The sequence below is a fragment of the Apium graveolens genome, chromosome 6 (genome assembly GCF_009905375.1).
Source record: "Apium graveolens cultivar Ventura chromosome 6, ASM990537v1, whole genome shotgun sequence".
Classification (NCBI taxonomy): domain Eukaryota; kingdom Viridiplantae; phylum Streptophyta; class Magnoliopsida; order Apiales; family Apiaceae; genus Apium; species Apium graveolens.
The window spans coordinates 107,817,235-107,836,255 of record NC_133652.1 but is presented as its reverse complement, the minus strand read 5'-3'; positions in this window follow the sequence as shown (position 1 = coordinate 107,836,255).

Sequence of the window (19,021 nt, the reverse complement as noted above, 5' to 3'; positions counted from 1 at the left end):
AATGATAACATTCCCAGCTTGCAAACAGCCATATCCCTCAGATAAACCTTTGCTGTTATCTCCAAAGGTAACCAGGGGGCCAGCTTTCTCAACCACATTTGATAGCAGGGCTCTATCTCCGGTCATATGTCTTGATGATCCACTGTCAAGAATCCACACTACCAGTTATACTTGTTTAATGCCCTGCACTACAAATGGATTAGACCTTCTTCGGAACCCAAACTTGGTTGGGCCCGGCATACTTGTAGAACTGTCCTTTGTCAGGCAAAACAACATTTTTAATCTTAATGGTCTCAACTTTCTCAATGACTGAACATTTGACCTTGTAAACAGCCTTAACAAATTTCTGTTTAAGCTTAGGCACAAATGTCTCCTTTCTAGCCTTAGAAGGACTAGCAGTCTTAGACCTATCATGTTTCTTGTTATTCACATGCTGACGAGGAGTAGTCTTATCATTAGACACATGCTTACCATTAAAATAAGCATACATCATATTAAAAGCACAAGACATACAATTAGCAACACCACATGCTTTATGAGAGTGATTAACAGCAGGCAATTTATGCATGGTAGACATGGCATTATTGTTATCGAACTCATGTGTGTCTGAGTTAGTCTCAGTTGCTTTCACAACTTTGACTGGAACTTTCGACTCACTTGACTTGGAAACAATCTTCTCATAAGCATGATCCTCAGCACGTATTTCTTCTTGAATAACAGAAGAGGTCGCATCAAATGGTTCAGCAATTGATGCTTTATAGAGGGGTTCATCAACACCCTTAAGCACATGTGGTACTTCCCTCCCTTTAGCACATACATGAGGAGGGGAGTTTATGCCTAATTCTCCAATAGCAGCATTGTAATCATAACCTATTCCAGATGTTTGATTAACAGCTTGCTTACTGTAGAACTCTTTAGCCTTCGAACAAGAATTGAAGTAGGCTCTAACCTTAGTCTCAAGACCGGTGATCTTGTCTTTGAGAATAGTTTCGAGTTTTCTATAACAGTCAACTCTATTCTCTAGAAAAGATACCTGTTCTTTTAATTTGTCTTGATTAATATGCACAAGTCTTAATTCATTGACCTCTTTCTCAAGGTCTGTGATCTTTAAACTTAACAGTTCATTATCACGACGTGCACAATCTAAGTTACCTCTTAGATGATAAACCATTTCAGCATCAGAAAGTTTTACCTCTATTCTTGACGATGAAGCTTTTCCATCAATAGCCATAAGAGCAAGATTTCCTTCATCTTCATCTTCACTGTCAGTATCATCCCAGCTTCTTCCCTTTGCCAGATAAGCCCTTTCAGAGTTCTTTCTTACTTGCTTTAGCTTCCTACATTCTGTGGCAAAGTGTCCCAACTCATTGCAGTTATAGCATCTAATGGTGCTTCGATCAACCATCCCTGTTTTGTACCCACCACTGCTGGTGTTAGAGGATGAAGATCCACCTTTCTGGAATTTGTTGTAGTTGGACTTGTACTTAAGCTTGGGATTCCTCCTGAATCTGACATGGGAGAATCTCTTGACAATTTGGGCCATTGATTCATCTTCCAATTGCTCCAGCTCTTCCAAGGAATAAAAATCATCACTTGATTGATTTGTAGTAGGAGGATCATATTCTGCTACTAACTCATTTTCCTCACCCTTGGAAAACTGTACCATTCTTTCTAACTGTTGAGATTGTTGTTGTTGTTGACCTTCAGCTACAAGTGCAGTAGATGTGCTGACCATTCTATCCTTCCCGTAGACTTCCTTCTGTTGAATCTGCTCCAACTCATAGGTTTTTAACACTCCATAGAGCCTGTCCAAAGAAATCTCACTCAGATCTCTAGCTTCTCTAATGGCAGTGATTCTATGTTCAAGATGAGCTGGAAGTGTTAAAAGGAACTTTTTGTTGACCTCCCTGATTGAATAATACTTTCCATTGATGTTCAGGTTGTTGATCAACGCATTGTACCTCTCAAACACTTCAGTAATTCCTTCTCCTGGATTTGATTTGAAATGTTCATATTCAGAGGTTAGGATTTCCAACTTGTTCTCCCTAACTTCCTCTGTGCCTTCATTAATCACCTCAATAGTTTCCCACATGTGTTTGGAATTTTTACAGTTCATCACATGTCTGTTCATCAAGGGATCAAGGGAATCAATTAATATTAATTGAAGGCTGGCATCCAAGGAGGCTTCTTCCTTCTCAGCAGGAGTAAAATCTTCAGGCTCTTTTGGATAGGTTCTAGCTTCAGTAGTCACCACACCATCTATTATTACCCCCGGTTCAATAACCATCGGAGTTTTTATACCCTTCTTTAACAAGTTTGAATATTTGGGATTTGCAACTTGTAAAAATAATAGCATCTTCTTCTTCCACATGATATAATTCTCTTTATCAAATTGTGGAATTTTAACGGTTCCAACTTTATGTGAAGTCATTATGAATTTTTGAATAAATAAAAATTCAAGGAGTTGAAAAATCACAAAAGTCTAGGATCTTGATTTGTTCGTTAATCAGAAGGCTCTGATACCAATTGTTGGGTCCCAATGTGTTTGTAGAAGGGGGGGTTGAATACAAACGTTACCAAATAATCGAATAAAATGCGGAATAAAAAATGTGAAACAAAATTCAAGTTAAATAAAAATATTATTAAACTTGAAAGGTGTTACAACAACTGTATCGATTACAAGGTATTAATCTCAAATCAATTATCACAAATCTAGAATAAATTTGACATGAACTTTTTCTATTTTTGCAATAATTAGAATCAAATGCTAAACGCGATTTGAGATTAAGTTCTAGGGATTTTGATCCGCTAGATTGTTACACAAGAACAAGATAAAGATTTCTAGTTGATTGGATTTAACTTTACAATCTAGAAATGTGATCTTGAATTAAGCAGATGAAAAATGGAATGTTTCAGAGGCGGCTGCTTTTGCTTTCTGTGTTCTTGTTTTTGACTTGTGTATTGGATGGGTGAACTTCTGCTGCTTCTTTTTCTTTTTAAGTAAACAGCCGAATGCAAATGAACTTGAGCAGCATCCAATCTTCTGCAAATCTTCTGAAAATCACTGAGATATATGAATCAATTCCACCACTTCAATGTTGACACTCGATGTACTGTCTGGTTCATGAGTGACTAACTTCCGTGATGTTTCTTCATGTCTTGACTTTGACGCTTTGATTTTCTTCAGATTAAATCCTTGTAATTAATGATACTCTGACGAGATCTCTGTCACTTGATTAAATCCACGATCTTGATTTATATCACTGAGGCATGATCAACTTCTTGAACTTCTTCCAGTGAATTACCTCCTCAAGTCTGTAGATGAACCTTGTTTCTGAATCCTTTGACAGATATTACTTTGCGAGATCTCTCTGACGGTCGATCCACTATTTACTTATTACATTCTTATTTGAGTTGAGTTGAATCCTCGAATATACAAATAGGCTATGACATATGACTTACAAATCCAATCATACCTCTGTAGGTTGTCACATCAATTGATGTACCTTCATTTGGATCAAGTTTTGTAGAAGTTGCCATATGAGTACTTGCAGTTGCACTTTCTTGCATATTAAACCTCTTCAGTAGATTTCTTATGTACTTGGACTAATTGATATAGATGCCATTATCAGTCTGTTCAATCTGCAAGCCTAGGAAGTAACTCATTTCTCCCATCATACTCATTTGATATCTTGATTGCATCAACTTTAAAAACTTATCACACGGTGTTTGATTAGTTGATCCAAAAATGATATCATCAACATAAATTTGAACTAAAAGCAAATCTTCACCTTTATACAAATAAAATAGGGTTTTATCTATTGTACCTCTTTTGAATCCACTTTCTAGTAGAAACTGAGCAAGGGTTTCATACCATGCTCTAGGTGTTTGCTTCAGTCCATAGAGTGCTTTATCAAGTCTGTAAACATAATCAGGATGTTTAGGATCCACAAATCCTGGTGGTTGTTCAATATAGACTTCTTCTTTAAGTTCTCCATTGAGAAATGCACTCTTGACATCTATCTGGAAGACTTTGAACTTCTTGTGAGCAGCATATGCCAAGAAGATTCTGATTGCTTCCAACCTAGCAACAGGAGCAAATGTCTCATCATAGTCAATACTTTCCTGTTGGGAATATCCTCCTGCCATCAATCTTGCCTTGTTTCTAATGATTGTTCCATCAGAATAAGTCTTATTACTAAAGACCCACTTTGTGCCCACAATTGACCTGTTCTTAGGTCTAGGCACCAGCTTCCACACTTCATTTCTTTCGAACTCATTTAATTCTTCTTGCATAGCCATGACTCAATCTGCATCCTTGAGTGCATCTTCTACTTTCTTTGGCTCTTCTTTTGAAAGTAGATTATGATATAAACATTCATTCTGAGTTGCACTTCTTGTCTTTACACCATCATCAGGATTTCCAATGATCAGATCAAAAGTATGATCCTTAGTCCATTTTCTGGCACTGGGAAGTGTCCTTCTGGAACTAGATTCTCCCCTTCGAATTGTATACCTCATCAAATGCATTTGAGGCTCCCCCTGAATCCGTTGGGTTATTTCCTAATGAAATATTGGGACTTGACTCATGTTCTTCTGATGTTGAATCAGCATTGGATTGAGAATAACTTTGAGATGATTCTTCAGTGTTTGCATCATCAGCTGACCTTTGCTGTTGCTCCCCCTCAACTTGTGGAGGCTCATTAGCATAATGATTATCTTCAGAATCTGAAGGAGTGTCAGGATTTGGATCATCAGAATTTGACAGTTCATTAGAGTTTGATCCAGATTCCAACAATGCCTTCTCATTTGCAAGGATTAAACTTTCATGAGTGTCTTCTTTAAAACCAGGAATCTTCTTATCATCAAAAGATACATTAATGGAGACTACTACAGTGTGTGTTCTTCGTTGAACACTCTGTAAGCTTATGATGGTAAGTATCCAACAAAGATTCCTTCATTAGCCTTTGATTCAAAGTTTCCAAGCTGATCAGTATGAGTTCTCAAAATAAAGCACTTACATCCAAATATATGGAGATGTTTAAGACTGGGCTTCTTTTCTTTTAGCATTTGATAATGAGTAACACCATGTCTATTTATCAGAGTGACATTTTGAGTATAACATGCTGTATTTACTGCTTCATCCCAGAAGTAAGTGGGTAATTTTGCTTCTTCTAGCAGAGTTCTGCCAGCTTCAATTAAGGTTCTATTTTTCCTCTTAACAACACCATTTTGCTGAGGTGTACTAGGAGCTGAGAATTGTTGCTCTATGCCTTTGTACTTGCAGAATTTCTCCATCTTTGAGTTCTTGAATTCAGTGCCATTATCACTTCTCAGGATTTTCACTTTATGAGTAGATCTATTTTCAATTTGCCTTATATGGTCCAGAAGAATTTCTGGAGCTTCAACTTTTCTGTGTAGTAAATAGACCCATGTATATCTAGTGAAATCATTAACAATTACAAGTGTATACCTTTTCTTGTTGATGGACATTATGTTTACTGGTCCAAAAAGGTCCAGGTGCAGCATGTGATATGGCTCAGAGATAGAGAATTATGTTTTGCTTTTGAAAGACACTCTTCTTTGTTTAGACTTTTGGCAAGCATCACAAAGACCATCACTTGAGTATAACATGTTTGGCAATCCTCTTACAAGCTCCTTCTTGGCAAGTTCATTAATTGAGTTGAAGTTGAGATGTGAGAGCTTCTTATGCCAGTTCCAGCTCTCATCTACTGATGCCTTGGAGATAAGCCAAGTAGCTTCCTTTTCAAGACTTTCATGTAACCTTGCTTCATAAATGTTACCATATTTGTATCCTATCAAGACAATTTTCTTTGACTTGTTATGAACAACTTCGCAGTGTGAGTCATAGAATACAACATGATAACCTCTGTCAGTGATTTGACTGATGCTCAGAAGATTATGCTTTAGTCCTTCCACCACAGCTATATTCTCTATTGCTATCTTTCCAATTATCAAGTTGCCATATCCCAGAGTATGTCCTACATTTCCATCTCCATAAGATACATCTGGGCCAGCCTTCTTCTCAAATTCTGACAACATGGATTTATTTCCAGTCATGTGTCCTGAACATCCACTATCCAAGACAAGTGTATTTTTCTTGTTACCCTGCAATCAGAAGAATAATTAATTAGAAGGATTTTTAAGGACCCACACTTGTTGGGCCATCTTTTTGGACAACTTAAGCCTTTGTGTGTCAGGAGTACTTTTGACAGTCTTTCCTTTGTCAGGATTTGTCTTGTCAGAAGCAAGTTTAGTAAAACCAACAGAATTAATCACACAAGCAACTTTATTAAACTTAGGCCAAGGTTCATAGTAATTGTTATACAACTTGTGATAAGAACTACAAGTATAAATCGAATGCCAACTACTACCATAATGAAAACAAGGATTTTGTGGTTTATAAAATACTGATATACCCCTAACATCAGATTCAGGAATAGCAGTTTTCCTTTTCTTATTCCTCCTATAATCAATAGCAAGATGATTAGTATTTCCACAGTTAAAACAAGTTTTCCTAGGAGCATTGGGAACAACCTTGTAATTTGAATCCTTAGAAATACCTTGCTTACCATTCCTGTTTCTTTTAGGACTCTTTACTTGAGGTTTGTCAGTAACCTCAGATATTTTCTTTTTCAATTGTCTTGCTGACAAAAGTCCTATATTCTTTTCTTTCTTAACAGACTTAATGGTTTCCTTGCTTTTCTTTCTTTGAGTTTTATCACTTACCAGTTTTTCTTGTGATACTGATGTTGAACCCTTTTCAAAAGTGGATTTGGGTTCATCGGCTTCTGATGAAATAAACTTAACAGGAGTTTTAAGGGAAATTTTATTTTCAGTGTCAACATCCTTAATTCCATCTTCATAGCCTAGGCATTCTTTCCAGTTTTTCATTGAGATCATCTCATAAACCTTTTTTCCTGAATCAGTCCAGGCTTTAAGGGTTTTTCTCTCATTTTCTAGATCCGTTTCTAACATACTGTATCTAGCCTCAAGAATCTTAACTATATGTTTAGCTCTTTCACATTCTTTCTTCAAATCTATTTGATGTATTAAGTCAGACTCTAACTGATCATTCCTAGATTTCAAGGTCTTAATTTCAGTTATAAGTCTATCATTTTCTAAAGTCTTATTCTTAAAACTACCATGCAAAGATTTAAGAATAGATTTCAATTTAGATATATTTTCAGTATCAATAGAGAAGAAAGGAGTTTGTACCTTAATCTCAGAAGCAGCAGGATCATCAAGACTAGCCATCAGTACATAGCATGTGTTTTCATCTTCAGAGTCAGAGGAGTCCATCCAATTCTTGCTTGAAGTGATCTGGGCTTTGCTCTTCCCTTTATCATGCTTTGTTTTCTTGCACTTTGAGGCAAAGTGACCAGGTCCTCTCTACCTTCCCAGCTTTAGAGTCCTTTCCATCTTTTATCTCAGTTGACTTCTTTTCACCTCCAGTGAACTTCTTCCTGAAGCTTCTGTTGTTCCTAGACTTCCTGAATTGCATTCTCCTGAAGCCCTTAACCAGCAATGCGGCCATTTGCATGAAATTAGAATCTGTCATGTTCTCATCAGTTTCAGAATCAATATCATCATTAGGATTTGATGATGAATCATTAATATCCGATTCTGGCAAATTGTTCTTCTTTCGTACAGCTCCAACAGACTTTTGTTTTGAAGCTTTATCATTAATTTTCAAGCAACAGATTTCCCTTTGTTGCTTTTCCTCTCTCTCCTTTGCTGAACCTCCAAATCATGAGTTCTCAGCATGCCATAGACTTCATCCAGAGTAATTACGTCCAGATTATACTGATGTCGTATGATTAAAGTCTGAGTCTCCCATTCTTCACTCAAAGCTCTCAAAAACTTAATGTTTGAATCCTCTCGATCATACACCTTTCCCACCAAAGACAGATTGTTTAGCAGAGTCGAAAATCTGTCATAGATGTCAGTGAGACTTTCATCAGGCTTGGCCTCAAAGTGTTCATATTCTTGCATCAGAACATCCCTTCTGTTCTTCTTGATAGCCATGGTTCCTTGACATTGAGTTTCAAGAGCATCCCAGATTTCTTTGGCAGTCTTGTAGGCTATGACCCTATTTGACATCACAGAATCAAGACTGTTATGCAAAATGTTTCTTACCTTTGCATCTTTCAGCACATCTACTTTCTCTTCTGGTGTCCATTCTGTCTTCTCCTTCAGTTGATAATGTTCAGCAATAGTAGGAGTTGCAGGCACCAATTTTGTTGACATGAAGGGTCCATCATTGATTATGTCTTGATAATCTGGATCTGTAGCTTCCAGGTACATAAGTATCTTCACCTTCCATGTTGGATATTCACTCTTTTTCAGAATGGGAATTTTAATGCTTTCATACTTGTTCAGAGACCTATTTAGATCATTTCTGATTGTAAATTTATCAGTGAGCTCTGATACCAATTGTTGCCCAGTAAAGATACAATTATTTATGGGGAGTTGGATACAATTGTATAAATGTTTCAAACAAGTAATAAAATATAACAGCTTTTTAAATATCTGATAAAAACTGTTACAAAATCCTCTCAAGAAATACTGATGTTCTTGAGAGCTTCTAGGTCGAATGATCCTCGAGTGTAATTTATCTAAGAGATGACCTAAACTGTGTTTATATACTACACAGCTACAACAGATTAATCTAAGATATGCATTATCAAAAAAACTAACTGAAACTGATACATATCTTAAACTAAACAGATAAAGTCCTATAACTCAGACGTCACAGATATCTGCTCCACATTAATAAATCCTTTAATGCTGACTGTCTTCAAATATTGATGTCATATAAATGCTGATGACATACCAAATCCTGATGATATATCAGATTCTGATGACATCCGAACAACCATATCTTGAGCTTCTTCTGATCATTGAGAATTCAATATGTAACAGTCATAACTGCTGTCGATACACATCAAAACTGTGAACTACACATATCTAGACTTGATATAGCTATATCTGCCTCTATGTATATATATCACATATAATACACAAGATCCCTGCCTAATTGTCCTGCCTCAGAAATCTGGTGGTATACGGTCCATCTCCTGCCGAAGGGTTCTTAAAATAGACTGGATGAGTCAGATAGCCCTGTGAAACTCTACATATGAATGCCTACCCTCATGAAGTAACTCACCCAGCTCGCGAGTGGCTGCATGGTATGTCCGCTGAAGTCTCTCTCTCAGAAGGTAGTCAGGTTGGAGTGCTTCCAATGGTCCTCTCTTTCTCTCTCTCTATCTCTCCTCAAATAGTCTCAATAGCTCATGGCATTGAGATCTCCAGTACTGCATCTCATCATGCATACTGTTATATTTATGGTATGGTACTGTGTGGGGCTCTCTGACCTCCCCTACCGACTCTCGGGACGGTACTCTGTCAAACCCAGCAACACCCTGTGGCATACCCAACTGCAGACCTATATCATGATCTCCCATACCCTCTACAGGTGCCATCTGAAAATCCTCTAGGGCAGGCGCATATACAGGTAATGGAACTGGTGCTACTGTAGGCTGAAACTCTAGCTTGACCTCTGGTAGGAACTGATAGAGAGGTGGTAATGGCAATGGTACCAAAGGCTTAAATAACTCCATAGGATCAAATAGCTCCACTGGGTCTGGTAACTGCACTGGGGGTGGCAACACCTGCTATGGTGGTAATGGCTCGGGTGGTAGCTGCATCAGAGGCTCTACAGATAATAGGGGTACTACTGGTGCATTGAGGAGAATGCTCTTTTCAATAGACACACCCTGTTGAGAGGATGTATCTAGAGTCTGTTTAGTCCCCAATTTTACAACTGCATCCTTTTGGGAGGATATAGAGGTGGTTTAAGTGGTCAGCTCAGATTTCTTACCCTTCTTTGTTCTCTTGACCAATGGTGACTCAGCTTCTGTTTTTTCCTCACCACTCTCATTCATGACAGTTAAGGTTATATTCTCTCTCTTCTTTTAACTCACTTCAGTCTTTTGAGAGGATGAAGTGGTTGGTTTTCTAGCTGCTAATGGTTGTGAAGAAATAGGCTCAACATGGGTAGGTTCCTGTGGGTGTGCCTGTGTTTGTGCTTCCACAGGCTCAGGAACCATTATTGCACTAGGTTAATTTGCACTAGTTCTCATGTCTGGCATATGATAAGGGTAGGTCTTAAATCTTTCAATCATGAAATGTGTTAACTTAAGACCCACTAGAACCTTATTCTTAGTAGTAAGTGATCCAAATAGAATTTTAGGCACTTGCTTACAGTTGCCAATTAATGACATATTTACTCTTTCAAGCATATGTATGTCATTGAATTTATGGTTTAAAGCAGACATTATGAATCTAGGAAGAAACAATTCCTTACCTCTTGAATCCAATGGCATGGTTAGCCTGGTGCTCAATTCCTCAAGTATGTAGTGTACTACATTGAGCTGTTTGTTGTGGGCCATTGAGTAGACCAGATTCTGGACAACACTAGATATATTGTCAAATCCTGACTTCCTACAGGTGAAAGCCCTTATCACTGAATCAAACAAGAAGGACCATTCTCTCCTCAGGTGCTTCTTGTTCATGCTTGACAAATTGATCTTCCCAGAATATTTAATGAAGTCCATGAATTCATAGAGTTCATCCTGAGTTGGAGCCTCCACCAGTTTGTCAGTACGTATTCCCAATGCCATATTGACATCATCCTCAATGATTTGCACCTGTTCGCCCTTGATTGTGCAGTTTATTATAATTGACACAGTCTAGTTCTCATGCACAATTGTCCTTGTCACTGTTGTGTTCCAAAAATCCTCTAACACATCCAGGTAAAGCACAGGGTTAGCAGTAAGAGCCCCTACAAAGTAGGTCTCAGACAAGAACTTGACAAAACATTTAAAAGTTTCAGGTGCTTGGTTTGCATCTAAGAATGCAAGGAAGTTGGTCTCCTTTGGGATGAAAGGTACAATATTGTTGTCTGCCATTGTTATGAGTATGAAGTTTAATGGGTAAGAAAAATTAGTGAGAAAGAAGTGAAAATGAGAGAGAAATCAGTTTTGGATTGAAGAGCTAGGTCACTTGAGTTCTTGAAAGTGTAAGTATGTATATGTATGGAGATGTCTGGGTATTTATAGTAAAAGCAGATGACTTGTCGAGAAATCAAAAATAGACGTTTTATGTTTACTTATCGAGAAGTCATTTTGAAATAAGAAAAAGATATCGATAAGTCATTTTATTTTTTCTTGTAGAGAACTGAAAAATAAGCTTATCGAGATGTCAAATAAGTACCCAGTTTGTCCAAAATGGACTGAATTTGATTCCAATTTTTGCTTGAATAAATCAAAGTAAAATCAGAATAATTTTGCCAAAAGTATTTTACCAAAATAATTTATTGAATTAAATTATTCCAGTTCTGAGTTATTCATAAGTCTAAAATTGTACTTGTAGAGAACTCTGTAAGTTAACACTTGTAGAGAACTCTACAATGACTTATCGATAAGTCATAATAGAGCTTATCGAGAAGTCACTCGAGAAGTCAGTAAATTGACTTATCGAGAACTCACTCGAGAAGTCTTAAAATGACTTGTCGATAAGTCAATTAAACTTATCGAGAACTCAGTTCTCTATATACTTTTGATCACTTTAATTTTACCTTATGTTAATTTTACATATTAAGGCTGTAAATTAACAATTGAGCAGTTTACTTAGAATTTGAAAAATTCCAAGCTAAATTTTGAATTGGAAATATAAATATGTAGAGATTTCTGAAATATTTGTAATTCATATTCAGTTAATTTCCAGTTAAATCAAATAAATGTTGATTTACTAGAAACTAAACTGCTGTAAAACATTAGCTGAGTTCCTGCCTTAGGATGAAGAATTAAGCATTCCAATTTCACCTACAAGTCCAGTGAAAGTTGATTCATCTAAAGGATTAGTAAAAATGTCAGCTAATTGTTTTTCTGTAGGAACAAAAATGAGCTCAATGGTACCATTTGTAGCATGTTCTCTAATAAAATGATACCTTACATCAATGTGCTTTGTTTTAGAATGATTAACTGGATTGGCCACAATAGATATAGCACTAGTATCGTCACACATAATTGGAATATTGTGTAACACTAGGCCATAGTCCATTAGCTGATTTCTAATCCAAAGCACTTGAGCACAACAACTTCCAGCAGCTATGTATTCAGCTTCAGCTGTGGAAGTTGACACATATTGTTGTTTCTTGCTATACCAGGATACAATCTTTGTCCAAGAAATTAACAGCTTCCACTAGTACTCTTTCTGTCAACCCTGCATCCAGCAAAATCTACATCTATGTAGCCAACAGCTTCAAAACCAGTTCCCTTAGGATACCATAATCCCAAGTTTGGAGTCCCCTTCAAATATCTGAAAATCCTCTTCACAGCCATCAAATGCGATTCTTTTGGATTGGCTTGAAATCTTGCACACAAACATGTAGCAAACATGATGTCTGGTCTACTTGCAGTTAAATAAAGCAATGATCCAAATATCCCTCTATAGCTTGAAATATCTACACTTGCCCTTTTTATCTTCATCCTACTTTGTTGCTATAGACATTAGTGATGCAGGTAAACAATCAACTATACCAAACTTTTTCAATAAATCTTTGACATACTTAGTTTGGCTGATGAAGATTCCATCACTTCTTTGACTTACTTGAAGTCCAAGAAAATAACTTAATTCCCCCATCATACTCATTTTATATTCACTCGGCATAAGCTTAGAGAATCTTTGGCAAAGCTTTTCATTTTTAGAACCAAATATGATATCATTCACATAAATTTGAACTAGGATCATATAGTGCCTATAGTGCCTCTAGTAGAAGAGAGTCTTGTCTATATGTTAAATATATTTGTGATGTCATGTCTAATAATGATTTGTGTTTAGTTTTCAGATCTTGACTAACAGGACAAATAAGGACTTAACTGGAAATCAGTACTTATACTGAAGTCAGAACTTAAGATATCAGAACTTAAGTTATCAGAACTTAAGATATCAGAAGATATTCATCAAGAAGATAATATCAGGACTTAAGAATACTTTCAGATAAGGAAGGCGGCTGATTGAAAGGAAAGAAGATCAAGACTAAAACAAGAAAAGATATGCATGGAGAAGAATTCTATGAAGAATAGAAGACTTAGAGGAAAAGATAACTAATTGATATATTTTAGGATGCATACTTATATTCGATATCAATTAGAAGATTATCTTGTAACTGTGTGGTATATAAACACATCACAGGGTTTACACTACAAGTGTTATCTTAATCGAGAATATTCATTGTAACCCTAGCAGCTCGCGTGATAATTGTTCATCACTGAGAGAAAATGGTTCCACTGCAATACTGTTTTATTAATAAGATTATTATCATACTTGTGTTCTTAATTCGATTTGATTGTACTATACACTGTATTCAACCCCCTTCTATAGTGTATGTGACCTAACAAGTGGTATCAGAGCCTATGTGTTAACACATATACAGTAAAGATCCAAAACAATCATGTCTGAAGAAGAACAAACTCCAACCAAGCCCACCAAAATGGAAGAAACTCCAAAGACTCAAATCCACAGTCGATATGAGACTATTAGAGTTCCCATGCCGAGACCTTCTGAGTATCCCATATGGAAAGTGAGGATGGCTATGTTTCTGGAAGCTACAAATCCAGAATACCTTGACAGAATTAATGAAGGACCACATAAGCCAACAAAGCTCTCTGTTGAAGTTGCAGATCATCCAGCAAAAACTGTACCAAAGGAGAAAAGTGAGTATACAGCTGAAGATATCTCATCAATTGCAAAGGTAAGGCATTTGCTGCATAGTGCCATTGATAATGTCATGTCGAACAGGGTAATTAACTGCAAGACTGCAAAGGAGATATGGGATGCCTTGGAAACAAGATTCCAGGGAACTGATACAATTAAGAAGAACAAGAGGACTATACTCACTCAAGAGTATGAGCACTTTGACTCAAAACCTGATGAGTTATTAACTGGCTTATATGACAGATTTGTCAAACTCTTGAATGATCTATCACTGGTGGATAAGGAATATGATCTTGAAGATTCTAATCTTAAATTCCTTTTAGCTCTTCCTGAAAGTTGGGATTTGAAGGCAACTACTATAAGAGACAACTATGCTCTTGATGAAACTACTCTTGATGAAATTTATGGTATGCTCAAAACTCATGAACTTGAGATGGATCAAAGAAGCAAGAGACATGGGAGAAAGTCAAGGACAATTGCTCTTAAGACTGAGGAGGGATCCCCCAAAGTGGCTGTCTCAAAGAAAGGCAAAGGAAAGGCTCTCATCACAAAGTCTGATTCAGATTCATCAAGTTCTGATGATGATGATGATGAGGATTCAGAAACTGAAAGTTTATCTGAGATGGATGCTAATGAAGAGATGATGAGATTGTGTGTTCTTATGGTGAAGGGAATCACAAAGATAGCCTACAGGAAATTCAGAAAGGGAAGGAAATTTTCCAGGAAAAGTGAAAGTTCTGATAAGAAGGGATTCAGAAAATCTGAAGGCAAAACAGGAAAGTCTGACAAAGGAGATTACTCAAATGTTAAATGCTACAATTGTGGTGAGAAAGGCCACATATCTCCTGATTTCAAGAAAGGAAATGGTGACAAAGGCAAGTCACTTGTCACAAAGAAGAAAAGCTGGACAGACACTTAAGATTCTGAAAATAAGGTGAACTATACCTTGATGGCAAATGCTGATAGCAGTTCTGATGCTGCTGAGTTAAAGGTACATCAAATAACTTATGCTTTTCATACTGATGATATTACTGAGTTGAGATCTTATCTTAAAACCATATTTATTAGTTATAGAGATCAGACTTTAACATGTGATAGGTTAACTTCTGAAAATCTGGCTTTTAAGAAAAGGAATGACTATTTAGAAAGAGAGTTAGTTATGTTCCATCAAACTCAGAAAGAAAGAGATGATGCTTTTTATGTTAGAGATGAAGTGTTAAAATTGAATCAATCTCTAAAAACTGAGTTAGAAAAGGAAAGAGAGATTATCAGGACTTAGACTAACTCTGGCAGAACAACTCAGAATTTTCTAAGTAGTGGAAACTGGAAAGAGGGCTTAGGTTATGGAGATGATAAAAGTGAAAAAGGAACTGAACAAATTAAGTCAATTATTGTTAAACAGACTAATAAGACAAAGGTAAATCCTGTTAAGTTTGTAGCTAAAACTGTAAAGTCTGATTATGAAAAGATGAAAGATATTGAGACAGAAGTTAAGGCAGAGTCAACTTCTGATAAATTAAAACAGGATAAACCAGCTGAAGTTAACATATGCTTAATGACAAAGAAGCAGCTTAAGTATAAGCTGAAAGAGATTAAGAATGTAAACAAGGTAAAGCCACCTAGGAAAAATAGGAATGGAAAGGAAGGTGTGAATAAAAGCAATAATTATAAGCCTGTTCCTAATGCTCCTAGAAAGAAATGCTATAACTGTGGAAACTCTAACCATCTTGCTTCTTTTTGCAGGAAGAATAAGGATATAAACCCTTTACCTCCTAAATGAGGAGTAAGAGTCAGTCTGTTAGGTTTAAACCACAAAATCCTCATTTTCATTGTGGTAGTTTATGGCATTCCATTTATACTTGTAAGGAATATCATAGTTTGTACTATGATTATTATCAAATAAAACCTTCTTTAAAGAAAGTTAGCATTATTCCTTCTAGTGTAAGTTCTGATGCAAAGTCTGATACTGTAAATTCTGATAAGAAAAATGTTAACATAAACTCTGATGTTAAATCCACTGCAAATGTTAACAAACTTAATAAGGCCAAAGGATCCAAGCAAGTCTGGGTCCTTAAAACTAATCATTAGTGGTCTTTGTGATTGCAGGGCAACAGGAAAAACATCCTAGTTCTGGACAGTGGATGTTCGGGACATATGACTGGAAATAAAGCCCTGCTATCATACTTTGTGGAGAAAGCTGGCCCAGGAGTTTCTTATGGAGATGGAAATATGGGAAAAATTATGGGATATGGCAATATCAATCTTGGGAATGTCATCATTAAAAAAGTAGCTCTAGTCTCAGGACTTAAACATAATCTGCTGAGTGTTAGTCAAATCTGTGACAGAGGTTATCATGTGGATTTCTTTGAAGAACACTGTGAAGTTGTAAGCAAATCTACAGTCAAAGTTGTTCTAAAGGGATACAGGCATGATAACATTTATGAAGCCAAGCTTTCAACAAGTTTTGATGGTTCTGCAATCTGTATGATAAACAGAGCATCAATTGAGGAAAGCTGGGATTGGCACAAGAAACTCTCTCATTTAAATTTTAACAATATAAATGAACTAGTCAAGAAAGATCTTGTGAGAGGACTGCCAAAATCAGTATTTGCTCCTGATGGTCTTTGTGATTCATTTCAAAAGGCAAAACAAAGAAAATCTTCATTCAAGAGCAAGACTGAATCTTCAATTCTTGAGCCTTATCACCTACTACATGTTGATCTATATGGTCCAGTGAATGTCATGTCTATTGCAAAGAAGAAATATGTTATGGTCATAGTAGATGAGTTTACCAGATACACATGGGTGTATTTCTTGCACACAAAAAGTGAAACTGCATCTATCTTGATTGATCATGTCAAACAACTGGATAAATTGGTCAAAGACTCTGTAAAAATCATAAGAAGTGATAATGGCACCGAGTTTAAGAATATGATTATGGAAGAGTTCGCAAAGACCATGGAAAAAAGCAGGAATTTTCTGCTCCTGGAACTCCACAGCAAAATGGAGTTGTTGAAAGAAAGAATAGAACTCTTATTGAAGCTGCAAGAACTATGCTTGATGAAGCAAGTTACCAACCTACTTTTGGGCTGAAGCTGTGCAGACTGCTTGTTTTACTCAAAATGCAACACTTATCAACAAGCATGGAAAGACACCATATGAGATGGTGAAGAAAAAGAAGCCAAATCTGAAGTACTTTCATGTATTTGGATGCAAATGTTTTGTTCTTAAGACTCATCCTGAACAGCTATCCAAATTTGAACTAAAAGCTGATGAAGGAATTTTTGTTGGGTATCCACTTTCCACAAAAGCATTCAGATTCTAAAATTTAAGAACAAGGGTTGTCATGGAATCTATCAATGTCTCTTTTGATGATAAGAAGATTACTGGACTTGAAGATTTCAATGATCATGATCAGCTGAGTTTTGAGAATGAAGTTTTAAATTCTAATTCTGTAAAATCTGATAGTCTAAATCCTGATACTGCAAACTCTGATGGGTTAAACTCTGATGTTATTGAAACTGTGGTGACTACGCCAAAGGAAAATGCATCTGAGCAGGGGGAGCATATTAAAGATCCAAACACTTCTCAAGAAGCATCAGAACCTAGAACAGGCTCTTCAAGTTCTGATTCATCAAGTTCTGATGGGCTAAGTTCTGATAATTCTGGAAATTCAAATTCTGAAGGATCCAACTCAGAGAGCATAATTTCAGGGGAGCATCAGAAAATATTGATGGAGATAGCATGGATCATGGGGGAGCATCCAGTTCTAGAGATCACCTTCCATCTACAAGGAAGTGGACTAAAGCACATACACCTGACTTGATTAATGGAGATCCTGAAGCAGGTATTAGAACTAGAACAACAACATCAAATGAATGTCTCTATCATTCTTTTCTTTCTCAGGCTGAACCAAAGAAAGTGGAAGAAGCTCTTCAAGATGCTGATTGGGTGCAAGCAATGTAGGAAGAGTTAAATGAATTTGAAAGAAATAAAGTTTAGACCCTAGTGCCAAGACCAAAGAACAGATTAGTTGTTGGTACAAAATGGGTGTTCAGAAATAAAACTGATAGTGATGGCATAATTACAAGGAATAAAGCAAGACTGGTTGCAAAAAAATATTCTCAACAGGAGGGAATTGATTATGATGAAACATTTGCACCAGTTGCTAGACTTGAAGCCATAAGGATATTTCTGGCTTATGCTGCTCACAAAAAGTTTACAGTCTTTCAAATGGATGTAAAAAGTGCTTTTCTTAATGGAGAATTGGAAGAAGAAGTATATGTTGAACAACCTTCAGGTTTTGTAGATTCAAAATTTCCTAATCATGTTTACAGACTTGATAAAGCACTTTATTGACTTAAGCAAGCTCCAAGAGCATGGTATGAGACATTAGCTCAGTTTCTTCTGGAAAGTGGATTTAACAGAGGGACTATTGATAAAACTTTATTCTATCTCAACCATGGAAAGGACTTACTTTTGGTGTAGATATATGTTGATGATATCATTTTTGGTTCTACAAATGACAGACTTTGTAAAAGGTTTGCCAAACTAATGCAGTCAAGATATCAAATGAGTATGATGGGAGAACTTAGCTATTTTCTGGGCCTTCAAGTCAAGCAGAATGAAGAAGGAACTTTTATTTGTCAATCTAAGTACACCAGAAATCTGTTGAAGAAATTTGGAATGCAAGACTGTTCAAGTGCATCCACTCCCATGGCCACTGCAACAAAATTGGATAAGGATACTGGTACATCAGTAGATATTACTGATTACAGAGGTATGATTGGCTCACTACTCTATCTAACTACAAGTAGACCTGATATTATGTATGCTACATGTCTTTGTGCAAGATTTCAAACAGATCCAAGAGAACCTCACTTAACAGCTATGAAAAGAATTTTCAAGTACCTTAAGGGTACAGCTGAACTAGGATTGTGGTATCCTAGGGAATCAGACTTTAAGCTAATAGGCTACTCATATGCAGATTTTGCAGGGTACAAAATTGACAGGAAAAGCACAAGTGGAAGCTCCCAATTTCTTGGAGGCAGATTAGTTTCTTGGTTTAACAAGAAACAAAAGTCAATTTCCACATCAACTGCATAAGCGGAGTATATTGCCGCAGGAAGCTGTTGTGCACAAATTCTTTGGATAAAGAATCAGTTACTGGATTATGGGTTAGAATTTTCTAAAATCCCTATTTACTATGATAATCAAA